Here is a 23,164-nt window from a genome sequence, read left to right as displayed (position 1 = left end):
TTTCGAGGCACTTCATTTTTACCCGCCGGCATCCTATGTGAGTGTGGCTGAGGCTCACTCATGTTGGTATAAGCCCATTTGTCATTTCCGTGTCATTTCATCATATTTTATCATCGCCTCGGTTTGCGTGCCCGCGTGCGCGTATTTCGAGACACATATCATCGCCTCGGTTTGCGTGCCCGCGTGTGCGTATTTCGAGACACATATCATCGCCTCGGTTTGCGTGCCCGCGTGCACGTATTTCGAGACACATATCATCGCCTCAGTTTGCGTGCCCGCGTGCACGTATTTCGAGGCACCTCATTTTCATAGCATTTTACTATCGCCTCGGTTTGCGTGCCCGTGTGCACGCATTTCGAGGCACCTCATTTTCATCATTCTTGCATTCTCTCGGTTTGCGTGCCCACGTGCACGCACTTCGAGGCATCTCACTTTCATAGCATGGTGTATGTTAGGATTGTATCTTAGTCGCATTTCATGCATATCATGCATATTGCATCATGTTCGGGATAGAAGTTAGCCCGGGCACGGGAAACGAGGTACATTTCGTACTCCGAGTGACGGAATGTGTCTCAATTCCCCCAGTCACCGACACTCCGGATTATCCATGATGGAGTTAGGTTTTAGCTGTAGTTTCATGTGCATTCATCCTATATTGAGTTGTGCATTTCGACTCCTCGGCCATCATGCCTCGGTATGCGTGATTGGTGGCACGAGATTCGAGACATGCATATATCTGTGCAAATACATTGCTATGCCCCTTTCCTGCTCTCTGTTGCAGCAAAATCAGGAATCAGCAACCTTCCGGGACTTGGCACGCTTTTCAAGAACAACTGGTGTAAACAGAGGCTAATTGGGGCATTCCGGTGGATTTTCGCGCAAGACAATCCGGACATGCATCATCCATCAGAAGCAAGGCAGTCCTTGGCCTGCACGCCAGTTTTATTTGCTTTCTTAGTTAATTCTTTAATTAATTAGAATTTTGTAATATTTTGGACTGTAATATTCTTCTATTTGGGACTGTAATATTTGGACTGTATATTTATTCGGACCCTCCGAGTGGGGACACAACTGTAATAAGTGTGGGTGAGTGTGATGTATGTCTTCCAACCCCACGTCTTTCTCCCTTTTATTTATCCGCTTTTGATGGTTAGATTAGGGCATATTTAAATTAGCATACAGTATGACAGCATGCTTGCATCATTCATTTGTATTACATGCACCGGGCTCGGCGCATCATACTAACTGCATCGCACTTTCAATTCTAAGTTGAATACATGGTAGTTGTAGCATTTCATATACCATCTTAAAATAGCCGAGCCTGCTATAGTTGCATTTTGCATGTGTTGCACTAAGCATTTTTGTATACTTAGGATCATGCATGATTTCTAATGTGGTTTCTATTTTGGCTTGGAGTACTCGGTAAGCTTTATGCTTTAGCATCCTTGCATGCGTGTGAGTGACTGCCATGAATAGCATGCTTACCATGAGGCTATATGCTTATCTGATATATCTGCCTGAATGCCTGTGGGTGAAGGTTGGGTTATCTGAATTGGAATAAATCATCAAATGTTTCAAGCCTACCTGCGGGTAGCAAACCATTTTCAAAAACAAGCATGAAATGTTTTGTTCCATTTCGGGCGATCCAGTCTATACTTGTATGCTGTGAGCATCACATAGTAACCTAGGCTAATAACCGGAATAAGAACTCACAATGTTTCCAAAAATGGATATCATGGTTAGTAGAGGCCGATCTTTGATCGGGCGAGCGAGGGTGCTCACGAAGTGACCTTCCCCAATCGTACCCAAGTTCCCGAGCCGAGGCAACTTTGGTGACGACGGACACGTGGCCTTTTGGCACCGAGTCAGGGTTTCCTAAATTTCCCAAAATAAAATATTTAGGTAGCGACTCTGTATCTGGCAAAGCAGTCCATGCTTGGCACTACTTTTTCAAAAATCAGTTTCTCAAAATGATTTGCCGGATTTGGACTCTTTGGTTCAGATTAGGAACCGTGACATTCAAGAGTCCGAGCTGTAGTGACCCCAAAATGAACAGAACGGGAGCTCAACCCTCCCGGGGCGTTCGGGGGACGTCTACACCGGCGCTCCCCACGGTGAAACACTAGGGCGAACAAAGCCCTCATCGAGCAATTCCTGGAGCTGAACTTTCAACTCAACCAACTCTGCTGGAGCAAAACGGTAAGGTGCCATAGAAATTGGCGCCGTACCAGGCACTAAATCAATAGAGAACTCTATCTCTCGGTGAGGTGGCAAACTAACAAGATCTTCGGGAAAAACATCCGAATACTCACAAACCACCCTCGGCAACACAAGCTGGGTCTCACCACTCTCACCACTCTCAAAGCTGGCAACTAGACTACTAAGCTCACTTCGCCTTCGCGAATCAAACCCCGGTGGCAAAACACTACCAACCCGGTCTCCCAAGAAATGGAACCACTCCCCGCTCAAGGTACATAACGTGACCCTCTGGCGGTAGCAATCAATAACAACCCGGTATGACGATAGCCAGTCCATACCCAAAATAACATCAAAGCCCTTCATGGGCATGACAACAAACGGAAAAGGAAGCCTATAGTCGGCGACCTCTATATCACATCCTCTAACACCCTGTTTCAGGATCAACTCACCACCCAAAGGCGATACCACACAAATAGGAGATGCTAACTGTGCTAACTCCAATTCCAAAACAGATGCAAATGCAGCAGATACAAAAGAATGAGATGCACCCGTGTCTATCAACACACTAGCAACCGAGTTGCAAAACAGAAAAGTACCTCTCACTACTGATGGAGCCGGTACTAAATCCTGCGCGGTAACAGCATACACGCGCCCTGTAGGCCCCTGGTCTACCTGCTCACCTCTCGGAGCAAAAGACTGCTGCACAGACTGGGATGACGAAACTCCTGGATTGGCCCTCGAGGCCTGCACAGACTGAGCTGGCTGAAAACCCTGCGTCTGCCTAGAACCAGACGCTCCCGAAGTGGCACTCAACTGTGGGCAAAACCTCTTCAGGTGCCCAGGCTGTCCACACTGATAACAAGTCAAGGGCTGCCCCCTGCCCAAACTCTGACTCTGCGGTCTAGCTGAAGAAGAAGCAGCTTTCTGACCCCCACCCTTCTGCGGGCAAACTGAAACCTTGTGACCCAGCTGGCCACACTTGTAACAAGTGAATTCTCCCTAACTGCCTCTCCCTGAGCCTACACTCGGCACTGGAAAGGTCGATCTAGAGACTGCTGAGGGTTATAACCCTTCTGTCTCCTGCCATCACTCTGACTATCCTGGCTCCTCTTGGAGCCCCTCTGTTCTTCCTCCTCCTCCTGCATCATAATCTCCATATGAGCAGCAGCATCAACTAGGTGTCTATACTCTCGGATGTAAGACCCACCAACTCTCAACTTGAGGCCCCGCCTCAACTTCCGCTCAAACTCATAGCAACGGCGTTCCTCAGACGCCACCAGTTCCGGTGCAAACCTGGACAGACTGGTAAAAGTAGCCTCAAACTCGGCCACTGACAAGCCCTGCTGTTTAAGCCGGCTAAACTGATCCCTCAGCTTCTCCCTAGCTGCTGCAGACAAAAACCTCTCCTGAAAAGCATTTATAAACGCCTCCCAAGTACCACCAACACGAGCCTTCTCGTACTTCCACCATTGACCCGCATCTCCCTTTAGCTGGAAGGATGCCAAGGTCACTTTCAGTGCTCCGTCCTCAATGCCAAGCATCTCGAACGTCTTACTCATCTGTTCTAACCACTCATCAGCCTTCAGTGGCTCCTTCGGATCCCCAATAAACTCATCCGGATTAGACCGGAAAAACTCCCTCTTCAAGAAAGAAGGCCCTATCTCAGCTACCTGATTCCCAGCTCTAAGAATACCCAAAGCTCCTGCTATCTCTCTGGCCAAGGCACCCATAGCCTGCTGACCCACTGGCTCGGCCACATTGGCCTGCCCAACTCTCTCTTGCACTGTCGGAATCTCACCCGGTAACGGTACTTCCTGCCTCGCAGGTCTACCACGCCTAGCTCCTCTTCCTCATCCTGACATCCTAATAAAGGCAACACAGAACGTTAGCACATTCACAAATGTGCCGAAACTAAACACTCACGTCCTAATACATGGACAACTGTAATTCACTCCACATAAGCACATAAACACATAAGCACTTACGAATTTCATTTCCGGATAATGATAGTCCCGAGGCGTTACTAGAGTTCCGGTTAGAAATAGCATTGATCAAGTGCTTTTCCAACAAGACTCCCAGAAACTCAAGGATCCAATCAACATCCTAGAAATTAAATCCCATACCCACATAGTCACATAAGCATGTTATCAATTAAGCACATAACATATGATACTACATCTAAGTCTCTATCAAGCGAGACAAACCCATTGTGATCCTAATCACTTCCCACGTACCCAAAGTATTCGAACCCGGTACGCTCTGATACCAAGTTGTAACGCCCTCAAAAAAATAACATTAAACCCATCAAATAAGACATGCATTGACATATGAACTAGCCACATTCTTTTATTCATTAGAGTCTCATTACATAAGTATTACATGTTAACATCAAAACAAAATGCCCTACGGGCTTACAGTTTTCCAAGTTAACACTTGGTTACAACAAAAGAGTACTAACTCGTTTACACATTAAGCCCTTGGCTTGAAGTTACATGTAATGCATCAAAAGTAAAACGACAAAACATGTCCGCCTCTAGCCTCCCAAGCTATGTTCTTGGAGGTGGCATGCTTCCTGCACCTGAAAATGATATTCCCATGTAGGGTGAGCCACAGCCCAGTAGAAATACATTAAACCAACCATGAACAATGACTAAAATGTTAGCAATTGATAGATGGCCAACACTGATACAATCACATAAATCATATATTTATGTCAAACGACTTACAAGTCCCAATTACCTTTCATTTCCCCTTTTTCAACAGATAGGCATATAAGCACTACCCACATGCTCAACAGATATGTATAACAACAATATCCACATTCTCAGATAAGCAAATAGGCTATATCCACATTCTATAACAGATATGTATAACAACAATATCCACAGATAAGCATAAAGGCTATATCCACACATCACAAAGATAAGCATATAATCTCTATCTTCACTTCTTTAGACAAGCATATGAGCTGTATCTACGGAGTTCATCCCCTATCTTCTCCCAACACTATCCGGTTTAGAGGTACATCCCCTATCTTCCCCTAAATCGCGGAGTACATCCCCTATCTCCTCCTCTACACATAACGTATATAAACACATTGGTTCTATATACAATCACCCAATACATACAGTTAATGTATTCTATCAACCGTCAAGTTCCATGACACATTTCACTGATTAGTTTCAGTTTGCCTAATCACCATGCATTGTCTACAACAATGACGACTATCCTCCACCGATAGCCCAAAGCAGTTATTTCTAAACAGAAAATAAATGCACAATGGATATTCAATCAACATTTCATTTCTTCATTTTTCTCAATTAATTATCCCAATTAATTAAACAATGTAATTAGGTCAATTCCCATAATTAACATTTCAACCTTTAGGTCTCATTTTCATCAATGATTCAACAATCATTCCATTTTTTTATGCCAAACATGCATCTAGGTTTATTATGAATAAAACCCCAACTTTTGTAAAATTACACAAAAGCCCCAAACTTTCACAAAATTACCAAACCAAGCCCAACATCTCAAAATACCAAAATTTAAAGACAAAATCCATAGAGAGGAGTAGGATATCCCTACCTTGAAGTTTTAGCCAAAAAGGAGATGAAGACTCGAAGATCAACGTGCTCCAAATCCAAACTTTTTCAGATTAAATCGAAACTCTCAACACCCTCTATCTTTTTAACAAAGGCCCTAGGCTAGATTCACACTCTAGGGAGATCAAATCTTAGAGAGAGTGTAAGTGTAGGGAGAGAGAGGCTCGGATTTAGGCTTTGGATCAAAAAGAAAGTGAAAAAGTGATGTTTAAAATCGCTACTGTCCGCTGATATAAAACACGCTCGCTCGAGCGAAGGCTTGGTCGCTCAAGCAACCAGACACAGAAAACTCTCGCTCGAGCCAATAAGTTCTCGATCGAGCGAAGAAAAATCCAGACCGCTCGAGCGAAGGAAGCTCGCTCGAGCCAAGAAAGACAGCTCTCAGGTCCAGAACCAGGTGCAACCGCTTGCTCGAGCGAGCCACTCTGGCTCGACCCACCAAACACGAACCCCACTCTCGCTCGAGCGACCAACTACTCGCTCGAGCGAAGGTCCAAAATTCTGGGCAGCAACACTAGGCTCCCGAACACAACCAACCTGTAACAAACCTGCCCAACACATCCTATAACTCAAATATGAAGAAAAAGGAATGTAAACACGATAATAACCAACTACCAACATCCACGGACACATGTCCGGATCACTGTACAACAAGGGTAAACCCGGGATTGCTATACCACTAAAGTCTAAAACACAACCCCGAAGCATATCCTCAAGGATCTGAATAATACGCTCGGACTGCCCGTCAGTTTGAGGATGATAAGCCGTGCTACAGGTCAACTTAGTGCCTAAGGCACTCTGCAAACTCTGCCACAACCTGGCAGTAAAACGAGGATCTCTATCTGAGACGATCGTCACTGGAACCCCGTGTAACCTCACTATGTCCCGAATATACAAATCGGCAAGATGATCGACTGAATCTCTAACACGCATAGGAATAAAATGCGCCGACTTAGTCAACCGGTCCACAACTACCCAAATAGCATCACTACCCCGCTGAGCCCTCGGAAGACCCACAACGAAGTCCATAGTAACATGTTCCCACTTCCAGTCGGCAATAGGCAAGGGTTGCAACAAACCCGCTGGCCTCTGATGTTCGGCCTTCACTTGCTGACAAGTAAGGCACTTAGATACGAAAGCTGCCACATCTCTCTTCATACCCCGCCACCAGAACTGGCGACCCAAATCCCGATACATCTTAGTGCCTCCCGGATGCACCGCAAGGCGTGAATGGTGGAACTCTCCGAGTACTTCCTCTCGGCAAGACTCCGGCACAAACAGACGGTCTCGGTATCTCACACTGAGGTCGGGATACACTGTCAAACCTTTCTCAACCTTTCCACTGGAAATCTTCTCACGGAGAGATTCTACCTCAAGGTCACCTCTCTGAGCCTCTAACACTCGAGTCACAAGTGTAGGCTGAACAACAACAGAAAACAAGGTCGCAGCCTCAACGGATTCGCCCAGAAGTAAATCGAACTCCCCAAGTGCACCCAACATCTCCCATTCTCGGATGGCTATACTAGCTATGTCACCAACAGGTTTCCTGCTAAGGGCATCGGCCACCACATTGGCCTTTCCCGGATGATAATGCAATTCAAAGTCATAATCCTCTATAAACTCCATCCACCTCCTCTGCCTCAAGTTCAAGTCTTTCTGTGTAAACAAATATTTCAGACTCTTATGATCCGAGAATACCTCAAATTTCTCACCATAAAGATAATGCCTCCAAATCTTCAAGGCAAATATCACAGCTGCTAACTCTAGATCATGCGTAGGGTAATTTTGCTCGTGAATTTTCAACTGACGTGAGCCATAGGCAACTACTTTCCCTTCTTGCATTAACACACAACCCAGACCCTCTCGTGAGGCGTCACAATAGACCGCATAACCCAACCCTCTCTCTGGAATAATCAATACTGGGGCGGTGGTCAGTCTAACTTTCAACTCCTGAAACGACTTTTCACAAGTCTCACTCCATACAAATTTGACTCCCTTCCGAGTCAATCTAGTCAAAGGCGAAGCTAATCTGGAGAAATCTTTCACAAATCGGCGATAATACCCCGCTAACCCCAGAAAACTGCGGATCTCAAACACACTCTTAGGCTGTGCCCAATCTTGCACTGCCTCAGTCTTGGATGTATCAACAGACACTCCTTCCCCAGAAACGACATGGCCTAAGAACTTGACCTCTTCTAGCCAAAACTCACACTTTCCAAACTTAGCATAAAGCTTATGGGCTCTAAGTAACTCAAGCACTACTCTCAAGTGTTCCTTGTGCTTCTCCTCAGAAAGTGAATAGATAAGGATGTCGTCTACGAAGACGACTACAAAACGGTCTAGAAATTCCCGGAATATCCGGTTCATCAAATCCATAAACACTGCTGGTGCATTGGTAAGCCCAAATGGCATCACCAGAAATTCATAGTGGCCATACCGTGTACGGAATGCCGTCTTCGGAATATCCTCCTCCCTGACTCTTAACTGATGATAACCCGATCTCAAATCTATCTTCGAGAAACAACGGGAACCCTTCAACTGATCGAACAGATCATCAATACGAGGCATAGGGTACTTATTCTTAACTGTAGCCCGATTTAACTTCCGATAATCTATACAAAGTCTCAAAGCACCACCTTTCTTTTTAACAAAGAGAGCCGGTGCTCCCCACGGTGAAACACTAGGACGTATAAAGCCCTTATCTAGCAACTCCTGGAGCTGAATCTTCAACTCAACTAACTCGGTTGGGGCAAAACGATAAGGTGACATAGAAATCGGCGCCGTGCCGGGCACTAGGTCAATAGAAAACTCAATCTCCCGATGCGGTGGCAAACCAACAAGATCCTCGGGAAAGACGTCCGAGTACTCACAAACCACCCTTGGCAACACAATCTGAGTCTCATCATTCTCACTAATCGAAAGGTTAGCAATTAGACCACTAAGCTCACTCCATCCTCGCGGAACAAACCCCGGTGGCAACACATTGCCAACCCGGTCCTCCAGAAAATGAAAATACTCTCCGCTCACGGTACAACAAGTGACCCTCTGGCGGTAACAATCAATAACTGCCCGGTATGACGATAACCAGTCCATACCCAAAATAAAGTCGAAACCCCTCATAGGCATAACTACAAAGGAAAAAGGGATCCTATGATAATCAACCTCTATGTCACAACCCCTAACACCTTGTTTCAAAATCAATTCACCCCCAAGAGGTGACACTACACAAATAGGAGATGCTAACTGTGCTAACTCCAACTCCAAAACAGATGCAAATGCAGCAGACACAAAGGAATGAGATGCACCCGTATCAATCAAAACATTAGCAACCGAGTTGCAAAACAAGAAGGTACCTCTCACAACTGATGGTGCTGGCACCAGATCTTGCGCGGTAACAGCGTACACGCGTCCAGACGACCTCTGATCAACCTGCTCATCCCTAGGAGCATAAGATTGCTGTACCGACTGGGACGATGAAGCCCCCTGATTGGCCCTCAAGGCCTGACCCGACTGCGCTGGCTGCTGACCCTGAATCTGCCTCAAACCAGATGCACCAGGTGTGCCACCCAACTGCGGGCAATACCTCTTCATATGCCCTGGCTGACCACACTGATAACACGAGAGTGGCTGGCCTCTACCCTGACTCTGACTCTATGATCGAGCCGAAGATGATGCTGCTCTCTGCACTCCTCCCCTCTGAGGACAAACTGGAGACTTGTGACCCAGCTGGCCACACTTGAAACAGGTAATGTCTCCCTGACTGCCTTTCCCCGAACTAGCACTCGGCACAGGAAAAGTCGATCTAGAAAAGCTACCCTGAGACTGCGGAGGATTAAAACCCTTCTGTCTCCTACCATCACTCTGACCATCCTGACTCCTCTTGGAGCCCTTCTGTCCTTCCTCCTCCTCCTGCATCATAATTTCCATGTGGGCTGCAGCATCAACCATACGCCCATAATCCTGAATCATAGTTCCCCCAACTCTCAGCTTGAGGCCACGCCTCAACTTCTTCTCAAACTCAATACAGCGGCGTTCCTCAGACGCCACCAACTCAGGTGCAAACCTGGACAAGCTAGTAAATGCAGCCTCAAACTCGGCCACTGAAGAACTCGACTGCTTAAGCTGACAAAACTGGTCTCTCAGCTTCTCCCTCACTGCTGGAGATAAGAACTTCTCCTGGAAAGCATTTACAAAAGCCTCTCATGTACCTCCTATACGACCCTTAGTGAACTTCCACCACTGACCCGCATCCCCCTTCAACTGGAAAGATGCCAAGGTCACTTTCAACCCTTCGTCTTCGATGCCAAGCATCTCAAACGTCTTCGTTGTCTGTTCGAGCCATTCATCTGCCTTAAGCGGCTCTTTAGGATCACCCACAAATTCATCCGGATTGGACCGGAAGAACTCCCTCTTCAGAAAGGAAGGTCCTGCATCTGCAGCAACATCCCGAGCTTGATTCTCAGCTCTGAGAATGCCTACTGACTCCCTGAATGCCCCTGCTATCTCTCGAGCTAGAGCACCCATAGCCTGCTGGCCTACTGGCTCGGCCACATTGGCCTGGCCAACTCCTTCCTGAACTACCGGAATCTCCTCTGGCACAGGCACCTCCTGCCTACCCGGCCTACCACGCCTACCGCGTCCTCGTCCTCATCCTGACATCCTAATAAAGAAAACAAAGACATTAGCACATTAATAAATGTGCCGAAACTAAACACTCGCGTCCTAATGCATTGGACAACAATAATGCATTCCACATAAACACATAATCACTTAAGCACCTACGAATTTCATTCCCGGATAATGATAGTCCCAAAGGGTTACTATAGTTCCGGTTGGAAGCAGCAGTGATCAAGTGCCTTTCCAACAAGACTACTAGAAACTCAAGGGTCCAATCAACATCCTAGAAACTACATTCCATACCCACATAATCACATAAACATGTTATCACATAAGCATATAACATTACACTAAGTCTCTATCAAACGAGACGAACCCAATGTGATACTAATCACTTCCCACGTACCCAAAGTATTCAAACCCGGTATGCTCTGATACCAAGTTGTAACGCCCTCATAATGAACCCATTATATTTACATCATTGACATGCAATATTTAAAGAAAACACTTTGATAATTCATTATAATATTCATCAGAGTCTTACTAAACAAAAGCATTACATGTAACATCAAATTAAATGCCCTACAGGCTTACATCTTTCCAAGCCAACACTTGGACACAAAAGTATGAGTTCTAACTCAATTACAATTAAAGCCCTAGGCTTGAGTGTTTACATGTACTAACAAATAAAAGCAAACAACTAAAAATAGTCTTCAGAATCCAAGTCCTTCAAAGCTAAGTCCTTGGAGGTAGCTTATCACCTGAACCTGAAAATGATGTTCCCATAAAGGGTGAGCCACAGCCCAGCAGAAATATACTAAACCACATATAAGCAATGAATAAAGCAATAGCATTCAACAGATGGTTAACCAAGATAATCAATTACTTCATTTTACAGTCTCATGACACTATTGTCTAAGACACGTTTTACTTTCCAACTTTATCAACATGGCTCAGAACCTGGCCAAACTTACAACAGTGAATTATATATATCATATTCACATTCTTCCAATATCAACAAACAAATGAGACTCAAGCTCAAATCAAAACACTTCATACTTCCAGATTGATACACATTTTAGTGCTGTATCAATAAAACACTTCTATATAAATAAGCACACATAAAAGTGATGCTAATGGAGTCCATCCCCTATCTCCTCCCAAACAAAATCCGGTTTAGAGGTCCATCCCCTATCTTCCCCTAAACCGTGGAGTACATCCCCTATCTCCTCCCACACAAAACAATGTATGCAAATGCAATGCTCAATCAATACATGTATTTTCTGTATCAATGCAATAGTCAAATTTAATGACTTAACCAATGTGATTAGTTTCAGTTATTCCTAATCCACATGCAATGTCTACAACAATCACGACTATCCTCCACCGATAGCCCAAAACAGTTATTTCTAGACTGGAAATAAATATTTCAACATTTCAATAGGCGAGTGGTTTAAATTATCCAACTACACCATTTAATCAATAATTTTCCCAATTTCATGAATTTAACCAAATTCCCCAATTCCCTTAAATTAATTATACAAATTAATTAATTAACACAACTAGGGTTTTTCCCAAAATTATCAAAGTAACCCCAACTTATCAAAATACCAAAACTTAGAACAAAACTTATAAAGTGGAGTAGGAAATCCCTACCTCAAAGACAACAACTCAAATGGTGAAGACAGAGATGAGTGCCCAAATACCAATGTGCTCCAAATCGCCAAATGTTCAGATTAAATGAAAGCCCTCAACTCACTCTATCTTTTTAATGAAGGATCTAGGGTAGAAACACACCCTAAGTGGATCAAATCTAAGAGAGAAGGTGAATAGGGAGAGAGAGAAGTCGGACCTAGGGTTTGGAATCAAAAAGAATATGAAAAAGACTGATCAAAACCCGCTGTTGCGTATATAAACTGGACAGGCTTGCTCGAGCGAAGACTTGGTCGCTCGAGCGACCAGACACAGAGAAACTACGCTCGAGCCAAGGAAGCCTTGCTCGAGCCAACAACCCAAAAGTTCGCTCGAGCGAAAGAAAGCTCGATCGAGCGAAGAACTCAAACCCTCAGGTCTGTAACCAGACACACGCTCGAGCGAAGGAACTATTGCTCGAACGAAGAACGAACTAACTCGCTCGAGCGAAGAAAAGCTCGCTCGAGCCAAGAATGCAAAGCTACAGGTCCAAACCAGACGCCAACTCTCGCTCGAGCTACCAAACCCCGGCTCGAGCGAAGAACCAAAAACAACAGCTCGCTCGAGCGGCAAACTCCTCGCTCGAGCGAAGATCCAAAATTCTGGACAGCAACACTTGATTTCTAAACCCAACCAACCTGAAACAAACCTGCCCAACACATCCTATAATTCCAAAAGAGAAAATAAGGGACAACAACAACCATTATACAATGACAGAATCTACGGAACCTATGTCCGGACACAATAGTCAAATGGGAAAAGACCGGGGTCGCTATAACCTATGTAGCTTTGCAGTTGATGGAGAATGATGTGGTTGTAATTGGCCTTTAGCCCTCTGGAATAGCACATGTTATTTCTCATGTTGTCAATGAACTTCATGTGTCACTCATATCATTTGCGGCGACACCCAACACTTTCGGCATTGCAGTTCCCTTACTTCCTCTGCACTAGACATAGTGACTATTTCCAAATGTATGCAATTGCTGATTTGATCAAATTTTATGGCTGGAGAGAGGTGGTCACCATCTTTGTCAATGATGATTATGGAAGAAATGGGATTTCCGTATTAGGTGATGATGCCCTTGCAAAGAAGTGTGCCAAGATTTCTTACAAAGTTGTCTTTACTCTCGGAGCCTCTAGAAGTGACATCAATGACTTGTTAGTTAGAGTAAACATGATGGAATCTCGGGTTTATGTTTTTCATGTTAATCTAGACTCCGGCTTGACAATTTTTCTGTAGCAAAGTTGCTTTGGATGTTGACCGCTGGCTATATTTGGATTGCTACAGATTGGCTTCCTTTTGTGTTAGATTCATCAGAATCAGTTGATCGTAACATAATGAATCTCTTATAAGGGGTTATTGCACTTCACCATCACACCCCAAATTCTGATCTCAAAAAGAGTTTTACATCTAGGTGGAAAAACTTCACGTATAAGGAGACCTCGAGCTTCAATTCTTATGCACTCTATGCTTATGATTTCATTTGGCTACTTGCCTGTGCACTTGATGTTTTCTTTAGCGAAGAAGGAAGCAGCTCATTCTCGTACGACCCTAGGTTGCACGACACTAATGGAAGCACACTGCATTTGACAGGACTTTGTACTTTTCAAGAAGGCCAAAAACTGCTCCAAATACTTCTTGGAATGAACTTCACAGGTCTAATTGGTCAGATTCAATTTCACTCAAAGAAGAATTTAATTCTTCCAACATTTGATATTCTTAACATTGGTGGGAATGGGTCTCAGAGGATTGGTTACTAGTCAAACTATTCTAGTCTTTCTGTTATTGCTCCTAAAATCTTGTATATAAAGCCTCCTAAGATTTTTACCAGTAACTGACATCTTGACTATGTAATATGGCTTGGAGAAACCACAAAACAACCTCAGGGTGGGTGTTCCATAACAACGGAAAGCCTTTGCGAATTGCAGTGCCTAACCGAGTAAGTTATTTAGAATATGCAACGAAAGACAAGGGTCCCCTTAGGGTGAACGGATACTGTATTGATGTCTTTGAAGCTGCAATAAAATTGTTGCCCTACGCTATACCCCACACGTATACAATATATGGTGATGGTTTGAGAAATGCTTCCTACAACAATCATGTGAACGATGTAGCCCAAAATGTGAGTATTTTCTATTATTATACTCAAAATTATGGTATTGGTATGAACCAAGTAGATTAAAAATATATGTTGACTAGGTTGCTTTAGGGTTTCGAAAATATTGTCCTGATCTTCTTCCTTCTTTAGAAAGATGATGCAGCTATGGGGGACATTATAATTATAACAAACAGAACAAGGATTGTAGCTTTTACGTAGCCTTACATGAAATTTGGACTTGTCATAGTTGTTCCTATCAAAGAGATAAAATCTAGTGCTTGGGCTTTCCTCAGGCCTTTTACTGTGGAAATGTGGTGTCTCACTGGTGCTTTTTTTCTTTTTGTGGGAGTTGTTGTTTGGATTCTTGAGCATCGAATGAATTCTGTAGCCCACCAAATCAATAACTTATAACAATCTTTTGGTTAGTATCTCATAGCACATACTTCATTGAAAGTGTCATGATCCGAACCCATCCCTAGAGGTTTATCATAATCGATCAGTAATCATGAGATTACCTACAGCCTCGGACAAAAATTTCAAAACATAATTAAGTATATGGGGCAAAAAGTAGAAGCACAATAATAAAATTGTCCAACGAGCTGTGTATATATGGCATAAACAAAAACATCTTATACGTTAATAGCTCACATTCATACATACACATATTCATTTTAGATTGCATATTCAAAGACTTATACATAAGAGTACAATTCATCATCTTACAAAACTTAAACTCTCGTAAACAAAAAATGATCAAGCATGACCAATAAAAACAAAAAGGCAAAGGCCTCATTCGAGAGGCATTCCTTGGTGAACATCACAAAAGCTTGGGTAAACTTCAAGGGGAAACTCTAGGGCTGAACATCCTACTACTCACCTACATACATATATATATATAACGAAGTAAGCTAAAGCCCAGTGAATAGAATCAAAGTAAAGGGGTAATGAATGAGTTCCATTGCTTACACATAATCATTTTCATATCATATTCATTACATAACAGAACGACTTCTGGTCCAATACATGATGGAACGACCTTTAGTCTAACAGATAACAAATATACAGAACAGAACATATCATAACTTGACAAAACGACTTTGGGTCCAATTGATTACAGCTATATCTGATCAAATGACCATTTGATCGACACATAACAAATATCTCAGACTTATTAGATATACAAAACGACCTTGGGTCCATCCTCTCAGATATACAGAATGACCTTTGGTCCATCATATACATTCATACTTTGTCAATCACATTTACAAATATCATGTTGATCGAACAGATAGAAAGCTCATTCATATTTACAAAACATAAGTTCAGAAAAGCACACCACATTGAAACATTTAGAAAATAGAATATATATAAAAATATCTTGACTAAGATATTACTCACAGCGATTAGATTGTTGTCACGTCTCCGTGGATCAACCTACACAACACATAAACATATACATACATTGTAACTCATAGCTTACTTGAATCATTCCTTTCTATTCAATTCTTTTATGTCCATTTCTAACTTATTAATTCATTCATGAGGCTTAATTCATGCCTAAAAATGCTCAGATAGGAATGAGAATGCAATTATGATCAGGATGTAACTTTTTAAAATAAGCTGAAATAGGGTAGTTCACTTGAGCGCACAATTGATTGCTTAAGCGGACTACACAATCTGCAAAAGTACTGGATGCACAAAATCTAGGCTCGATGGCCGCTCGAGCCAAGTCCAATGAAAGCTAAGGTTGCTTGATTGGACACTTGGTTGCTCGAGTGATGTGTAATGCTTTGTAAAAATACTAGAAGCTCTCATTGTACACTCGAGCAGTGACTTCATTGCTCGAGCGATCAGGCTGAATTTTGGGTTTCCAAAATAGAATTTTGAGCTTCAAAACTTGGGTCCAAAATGTAAAGCCTTGCATAACACATTATACCATGAAAACACTTCCAAAAACATGGGTATAAAGTCAATTCTAAACCTTTAGCTTAAAACTCCGTGATTTCACCAAAATTGAAAGTCAAATCTCCATGCATGTATGAATTTGTTTCAAATTCTTTTCCATAACTCTCAAAACTTGAAATTGAACTTTAAAATTCTAAGAATCATGGATGCATGTATGATTCAACTCCTAAATTCAACATAAATGACAAAAATCATAATCAAAATGATGGAACTTTACAAAATTATGCATGCATGTATGTCTAACTTCAATTTAACTCATCTTTAAGCCATTTCTTGTGTTTAATCTCATATTCTTCTTGAATTCATAAGCTAGGTAAGTTATCTTCATGAATTAAGGTTGGATTCCATACCTAGAGTCTTGAATTTAGCTTGCTTTAGCAAAATCTTGAACTTCTCTTCTTAAATCTTCAATTTCCTAGCAATTCTCCAAGCTTCCTAGCTTCTCTCTGTCTAGAATGAATTCACTCTCTCTCTCTCTAAAACTCTCCAATAGAAATTTTGAGCTCAAAATGAATAATTCTTTCTTCTCTTATCATATATATACATGTTGATTAACTTAATACACTAATTAGGGATAAACCTAACTAATTAGAGCTTAAGGCTAACTAAACAAAACTTAATTTAATTAAACTGAATCAATTTTTAATCATACTTTCCAATAGGCTCTAAAAATCATGACATCCTAATTAAACTTGTCAATTTCTGTTTCTAAAGTCATTAGGGCTTTCAAGTTCAGATTCAAAGCGTAAATCATAACAGATAATTCACAAATCAGACAGATACACACAAATTAATTACAAAACACATAAGCACAATTCAAAATTAAATAAATATAAATATGTTACATGGTGGGGTTATCCCAGAAAGCCCTCTGATATATAGGATTCACAAATGATATTAAAAACCTTGGTGATTGATCTTGATGCTGTCTGAGTGACCAATTTCTCTTATCAGTCTCTTGGCAAATCATAATATCTAATGTGTTAAAACTACTGCTTATTCAATGAATGCTATAAATAGTAAGACATGCTTCTTCTTCTTCTTCTTCTTTCGGGATTTTTTTTTTTTTGGAGATCATATAGTGCGAGTTTACTAGTTCAATTGACTACTCTTGACTATAATGAATTACATCATAGATTATGTAGTAACAATAATTTGTATAAAACTGGTGTGGTTATTTAAGCATCTTGACCTGACACTCCATTTGCTTTGTGGATGTTAGAGAATTACTTATATGATCGCTTCTAATGTTGTAGGTTTAGTTTCTCAATAATGTTTTTTGCACACAGTATGTTGCCTATTCTATTGTGTTCACTTTTAATTATTGCATCATGACATTTTTAAGTGGCAATACATTAATATTTCTCTGCTTGGAGTTGAACACAAGAGAGAACACTGTGAGCACCCTGGGATGTTTGGTGCTGATCTTATGGTTCTTTGTAGTGTTAACTATCGATTCAAGATACACAGCTAGCTTGACATCAATCCTTACAGTGCAACAGCTGACGTCAAATATTAAAAGGATTGACAGCTTGATCTCAAGTACTGATTCAGTTGGAGTTGAAGATGGATCATTCTGATTGAAAAGCTCAACATAGCAAAGTCAAGAATGAAAACATTAAAAAACCAGGAAGAATATGTTGATACCCTTCACAAAGGTCCAAAAGCAGAGGGAGTAGCTACAATTGCTGACGGCTTCCTTACATTGAGCTCTTATTGTACAAGACCAACTGCTAATTTAGATCTGTGGGACAAGAATTTACTAAAAACGGATGCGGATTTTTAAGTATTTTCTTAGTTTAATCCTAAACGAGTAATCGTTGATGTAATATTTGAAATGGCTAAGCCAAACTTTGATCAGATAAGTTCTAAGATGTCATGTTAATATCAATAGAAAACAAAACCCATGAGATGTGACCAAAATATATCCTCGTTACATAAATTTGATATTTATCTTATATCAAACTTGACTTTTGGCTAAATCTTTATACGCTTCTAGGCTCTAGTATTTATGTTACCCTTTTCTTTTTTTTTTTCACTTTCATTTATCGAATAGTGCTTATGTCTATGATTTGATTTCCAAGAAGAAAGTAAGATTGTGAGGGTTCTTGCTATGTGCTTATGTCTATGATTTGATTTCCAAGAAGAAAGTAAGATTGTGAGGGTTCTTGCTATGTATAAACGTTCCGTGTGTAGTGAGATTTTCTTTACAAAGTTATTTTTAGGCTATGTTTCGATTAAGGATTTAAGTGGGAATTTTATGATGGAAATGAAAAGGAAATAAAAATTAACTTTCATTTCATTCACTTTTTGTATCATTTTTTTCTTGCTCTACAAATCCTTGATCCAAATACATAGCCTCCATGTAACTTGATTATGATGTTTAATTTCCTGACTCAGGCAGTTTAGAGAGACTCTCCTCTTGTGGTGGACTTGTCGATTGCTATTCTATGACTCTTAGAGAACGGTGATCTCCAAAGAATCCACGATAGATGGATATTGCTCAATAGGTGCTTTGCACAAGCCCACCAAGTTGATGAAAACATTCTGGGTATGTTTGGTTTGAGTTTGGGAGATGAGTTTTAGAGATAAAAAGTACGAAAAGTTGTTTGGTTTGGTTTTTTTAAAAAGATGTTTTGGAAAATTATTTTGAGAGAGAGTTTTGGAAAAAGTGATTGATTTGATGTGTATGAGAGAGAGATTTGTTTGGAAAACTTGTAAACCAAACAAGTTTTGGGAAATTTTTTTGAGAAAATTTGTTTGGTTTGATTACTTTTGAAAACTTATTTGTAGAGAATTTTTCCCAAAAATTTTTGGGAAACACAAACCAAACAAGCCCTCTGTCTCTCACTAGCTTCTGGGGCCTATTCCTTATATATGGCACAACTTGCTTCCTTGCCCGTACAATATTTTTCTGTAAGTGGTGCTAGCAATATCGCAGGTACACCCGGAAGGATGAGGAAGAAGATATCGATGAGCATGAATCTATTTGGCCTAAAAGTACATTGCTTGTGACTAGCTTCAAGGATTTTGTTGATAAGAAAGAAGATAAGGTCATGGAATCAATAAAACAAAAGAGTGATAGCAAAAGACAAGCAAGCCAATGCTCTGATAGGCATCCTAGTTCACCTTCTAGGTAAATTTTTGCCCATGGGCTAGTTAAGTATAATATCAACACAAAATCTCATATTCTTTTATACCTATTTCGACCCTTCGATATTCAAAGTTAAGTAGCTAGGTTGAAAATGTCATGTATAGGATCTATGATGAAATTGAGAAAAATTTGGCAAGACAATTTCTTTATTTCAATGTTTTTATTATACAATTTTGTTTGTACTTTGTAATTTTATTATTATTTTTAATAAGGGGGCTTTTGGAGATGTTAAAAGTTACTGTCAGGTTTTTGTTTAGTGTTGGATTAGAATGGTATATTAGCCGGTAGTTGTGATTCCCCCTGAACTTGAAATATTGAAAACAAAACAAAAATGAGGCCATGAAGTTGTTCGTCTAATGGAATTTGGTTGGCATCCCAATTCCCAAGTGACTTGGGACGATGTTTTTTTGAGTTCACCAAGGAATTTGCATAGAAAACAAAACAAAATAACAGTGAAGGGAACAAAGAAAAAAAAGAGGAAAAAAACTTTTACTTCGTTTCTCTTTGCTCTGCAAAATTTCCCAATCCAACCGCAGCCTTAAATTTAGGAGGTGGGGATCTCAAGCCATCCCAAGTGACTTAACAAATGTTCTCATCTCATGCTACCAACTTACCAAAAGTGAAATGAAAATGGTGTTATCACCATTAATATGTGCTGATGCTGCAAAGATGCTCTAATCAAGTTAATATTGAAAGAGACTTGGAACCATGTTGTAAGTTATTGAATTACTAATGTGTCAATGATATTCATTCTCATCACTACCCAAACATTATATGATTGTCAATTGAAATTTTGGTTTTTGGATTTTTGGTATGTTTTTTATAATATATTTAAATATTTTTATATTTTAATTCTTTAAGCATTAAAAGATAGGTGACTAATCATACAAGTTTTGTAATAAAATTAGGGAGGAAAACATTTATATAACTACTTTTATCATTTTTTTTTCATTTATTCTGAATATGATATTCTTCGAGTTTTTATAAAAAAGCCCTGGCTTGTCTCCAGTCAAAATGGGACTAGAGTATGTTATTGGGCTTCATTGGCCCACTACAGAGTCAACATCGATAATCCAAACCGTTCAATATTTAGAGTTTGCCGAGTTCTTCATCTCTACCAAAAAACCACGTTAACCAAATACCGATAACCACCTGATCAGATGAAATTTGTGTCAACGGTAACTATGATTTCAAAAATAAATTGTTGACACAAATGTTATCTAATCAAGTGGCTATTGATATCTAATCAACATTATTTTTTACATGTATAAAGTGCTCGACGAGTCCTAAATACTGAATGGTTCGGATCATCGATATGGGCCCCATCGTGAGCCCACGGAGGCCCAACTTCAATTGGAAAACCCAACTGGAGAGAAGCAATGTCCTTATTAAAAATAAAAAAAAAAACCCCTATTGAAATCACATGTGAGTCCTTCTTCTACATCAAACCGACAAAACTAAAGAAAAATCAATCCGCAATCCATTTCTTTTCCTCAACCAATAAAATCAAAAGGTTCACTTTGATGTTAGTTTTTTTCTCAATTCGGACCGAACCAAACAGTTTACAGTCCCAATATATATATATATATATATATGTATGTATATATGAAAAACACAATACAACCATTATTACTTCTTTTATAAATTTTAGCCTAAGCTTAATAAGATGCATAAATAAGATGTCACATTTAAACAAGTATTAGTAAAATATAATTTTATAAATTTTTTAGGCCCTTCATTGCATAGTAAATCCCAAATATCCAGAGTCAAGTTGCAAACCGTGTGTCCATTAAGTCCATAAGTTTTAATCAATAATTATATATGAGATTTTCCAAATTACAATAATAAAGTATTTTAATTCCACCATTCAACCAATGTTGATATCTACTTAGTAACCATACAATTCTAATTCTTATTTTTATACCTTATGAATATGATATAAAGCTCTTGAACCATGTGATTCCATTAAACAATCATTGGAATAGCATATTCCTTGAAAACATGTGGAATGCATTTATATGATTGGTCAATTTTTGGGGAAGAAAAACCAAATTCCAATCATGAAAGTTGGAAACCATCACAAGATTATACTAATTAAAAATAGAATACTTTACAGTAAATGATGATCACATGTCTTGATAAGGTTAAGCCACATTTTTCCGAATCATTTGATGGAGCACAAATCTCTTTCAGCTTGTTTTATCCACACCTATCAAGATTCTCTCATTATTCAATTAATTTAATCAACCAATTGGGGGATTAATGAAATTTCACTGTAAGATATTGACACACCACTATTATTCTAGCAGACACCATTACTAAAAAAAATATAAAAATATAAAAAAATTAATTGTCATTGTGTCCTCAAAGAAAATTACATTTTTAGAAAAAAAATCCTAAAATCAAATATTTCAATACATAGCATTACAAATCACTAGACGTTGCCGTCTATGAACCCCCTTCTTCATTTGCCACTTCTTGCCCATCCCCAGTCCTCCACCACCAGTGGCGAAGCCAAGAAAATAAATCAGAGGGAGCACTTCTTAATTACAACATTAAAAATATTTGTAAAAATATTTCACATAAATTTTTACGATTGACTTCAAGAAAGATAAAAAATAAAAATAAATAAAAAAAATCAGTGTGATTGGTTTGAGTTTTTTGAATTAAGTTTTTATTTTTTATTTTATTTTTGTTTTTAGTGAATATTTTTTAGATTTTAAGCATTTTTTTTTTTACTTTTTTAGATACATGATGTATCTAAAAAAAATAAAATATTTGCGAAAAAATATTTTAAAAAATTAATAAATACATAAAAATATGAAAAATGTATTGATTTTTTGTATTTTTTTATATTTTTGGTATTTAGTGAGTTTTTTAAAGATTTTTTTCGCAAAAATTATGCTTTTTAAGTATATTTATGTTAGGTGTGTCTAAAAATTAAAAAAATTACTTAAAATATTAAAAAAAATTCAATAAAAACAAAAAAATACGAAAAACAAAAACGTAAAATTTTTTGAAAAGTACTTTTAGAAAACTCAAACCAAACAAAGTGAATATGTTGTTTGTAATTAGTGTATCATGGACAACATTAAAAAATAGTCATGGATATAAAGTTTTAAAATAAATTATATAATGATAAAGTAATTTTTTTATACAAAATATGTGTAAAAATTCAATATAATAGTTATACTACGCAATCATTGACAATCAGATTACCAACCAATAACAAAGAAACCATAGAGGGTGAATCCTGCATATTAAATGTAACTAACAATTCAATAAATTCTATATTTTCATTAAAATTAATTATGTTTGCATATCAATAATGATAGAAATCACCATTATATTCAAATTTTCATAGGTAATAATATCGTAGTCTCTTTATTTTCAACAAAAACAATCACTATTGTTCTTATAATTTTAAAAATATCATTGACATTTCACTCTAAATAATATTTTTATAATTTTTTTTTATATAAAATATTTTCTTTATGTTTGTAAAATAAAAAAAAAATTTAAAAAAAAAATCCAAAACTCAGGAGGGGCACGTGACCCCCCTGAGCCCTCCTTCCCTCCACCCCTGTCCACCACCACCTCCAACTAATTCCCAGCTCTAACAACTCTCTTTACCCTAAAACCAAGACCATAGCAACTCTTACCACCGCACAACCACTACTATCGCAACTATAACCCTGCCGAGACCTACCACCCCCATGACATACAACTTGTACAACCCCTACCTCTACGACACATAAACCATTATCTTCTTCTTCTTCTTTTTTTTCCTTATCCTCTTTCCAAAACCATAGATTTGGAAACCCTAGATCTAC

General features: G+C 39.5%; 1 pseudogene; it reads left to right on the top strand.

Annotated features, from left to right (window-relative positions):
• LOC145796091 (glutamate receptor 3.4 pseudogene) overlaps nt 1–17,221 on the top strand; it is a 29,547-nt pseudogene extending 12,326 nt beyond the window's left edge.
• The last annotated feature ends 5,943 nt before the right edge of the window (nt 17,222–23,164 follow it).

This window comes from Camellia sinensis, chromosome 7 (assembly GCF_055761805.1).
Source record: "Camellia sinensis isolate YWXY chromosome 7, ASM5576180v1, whole genome shotgun sequence".
Lineage (NCBI taxonomy): Eukaryota > Viridiplantae > Streptophyta > Magnoliopsida > Ericales > Theaceae > Camellia > Camellia sinensis.
This window is presented reverse-complemented; position numbering and strand designations above follow the sequence as displayed.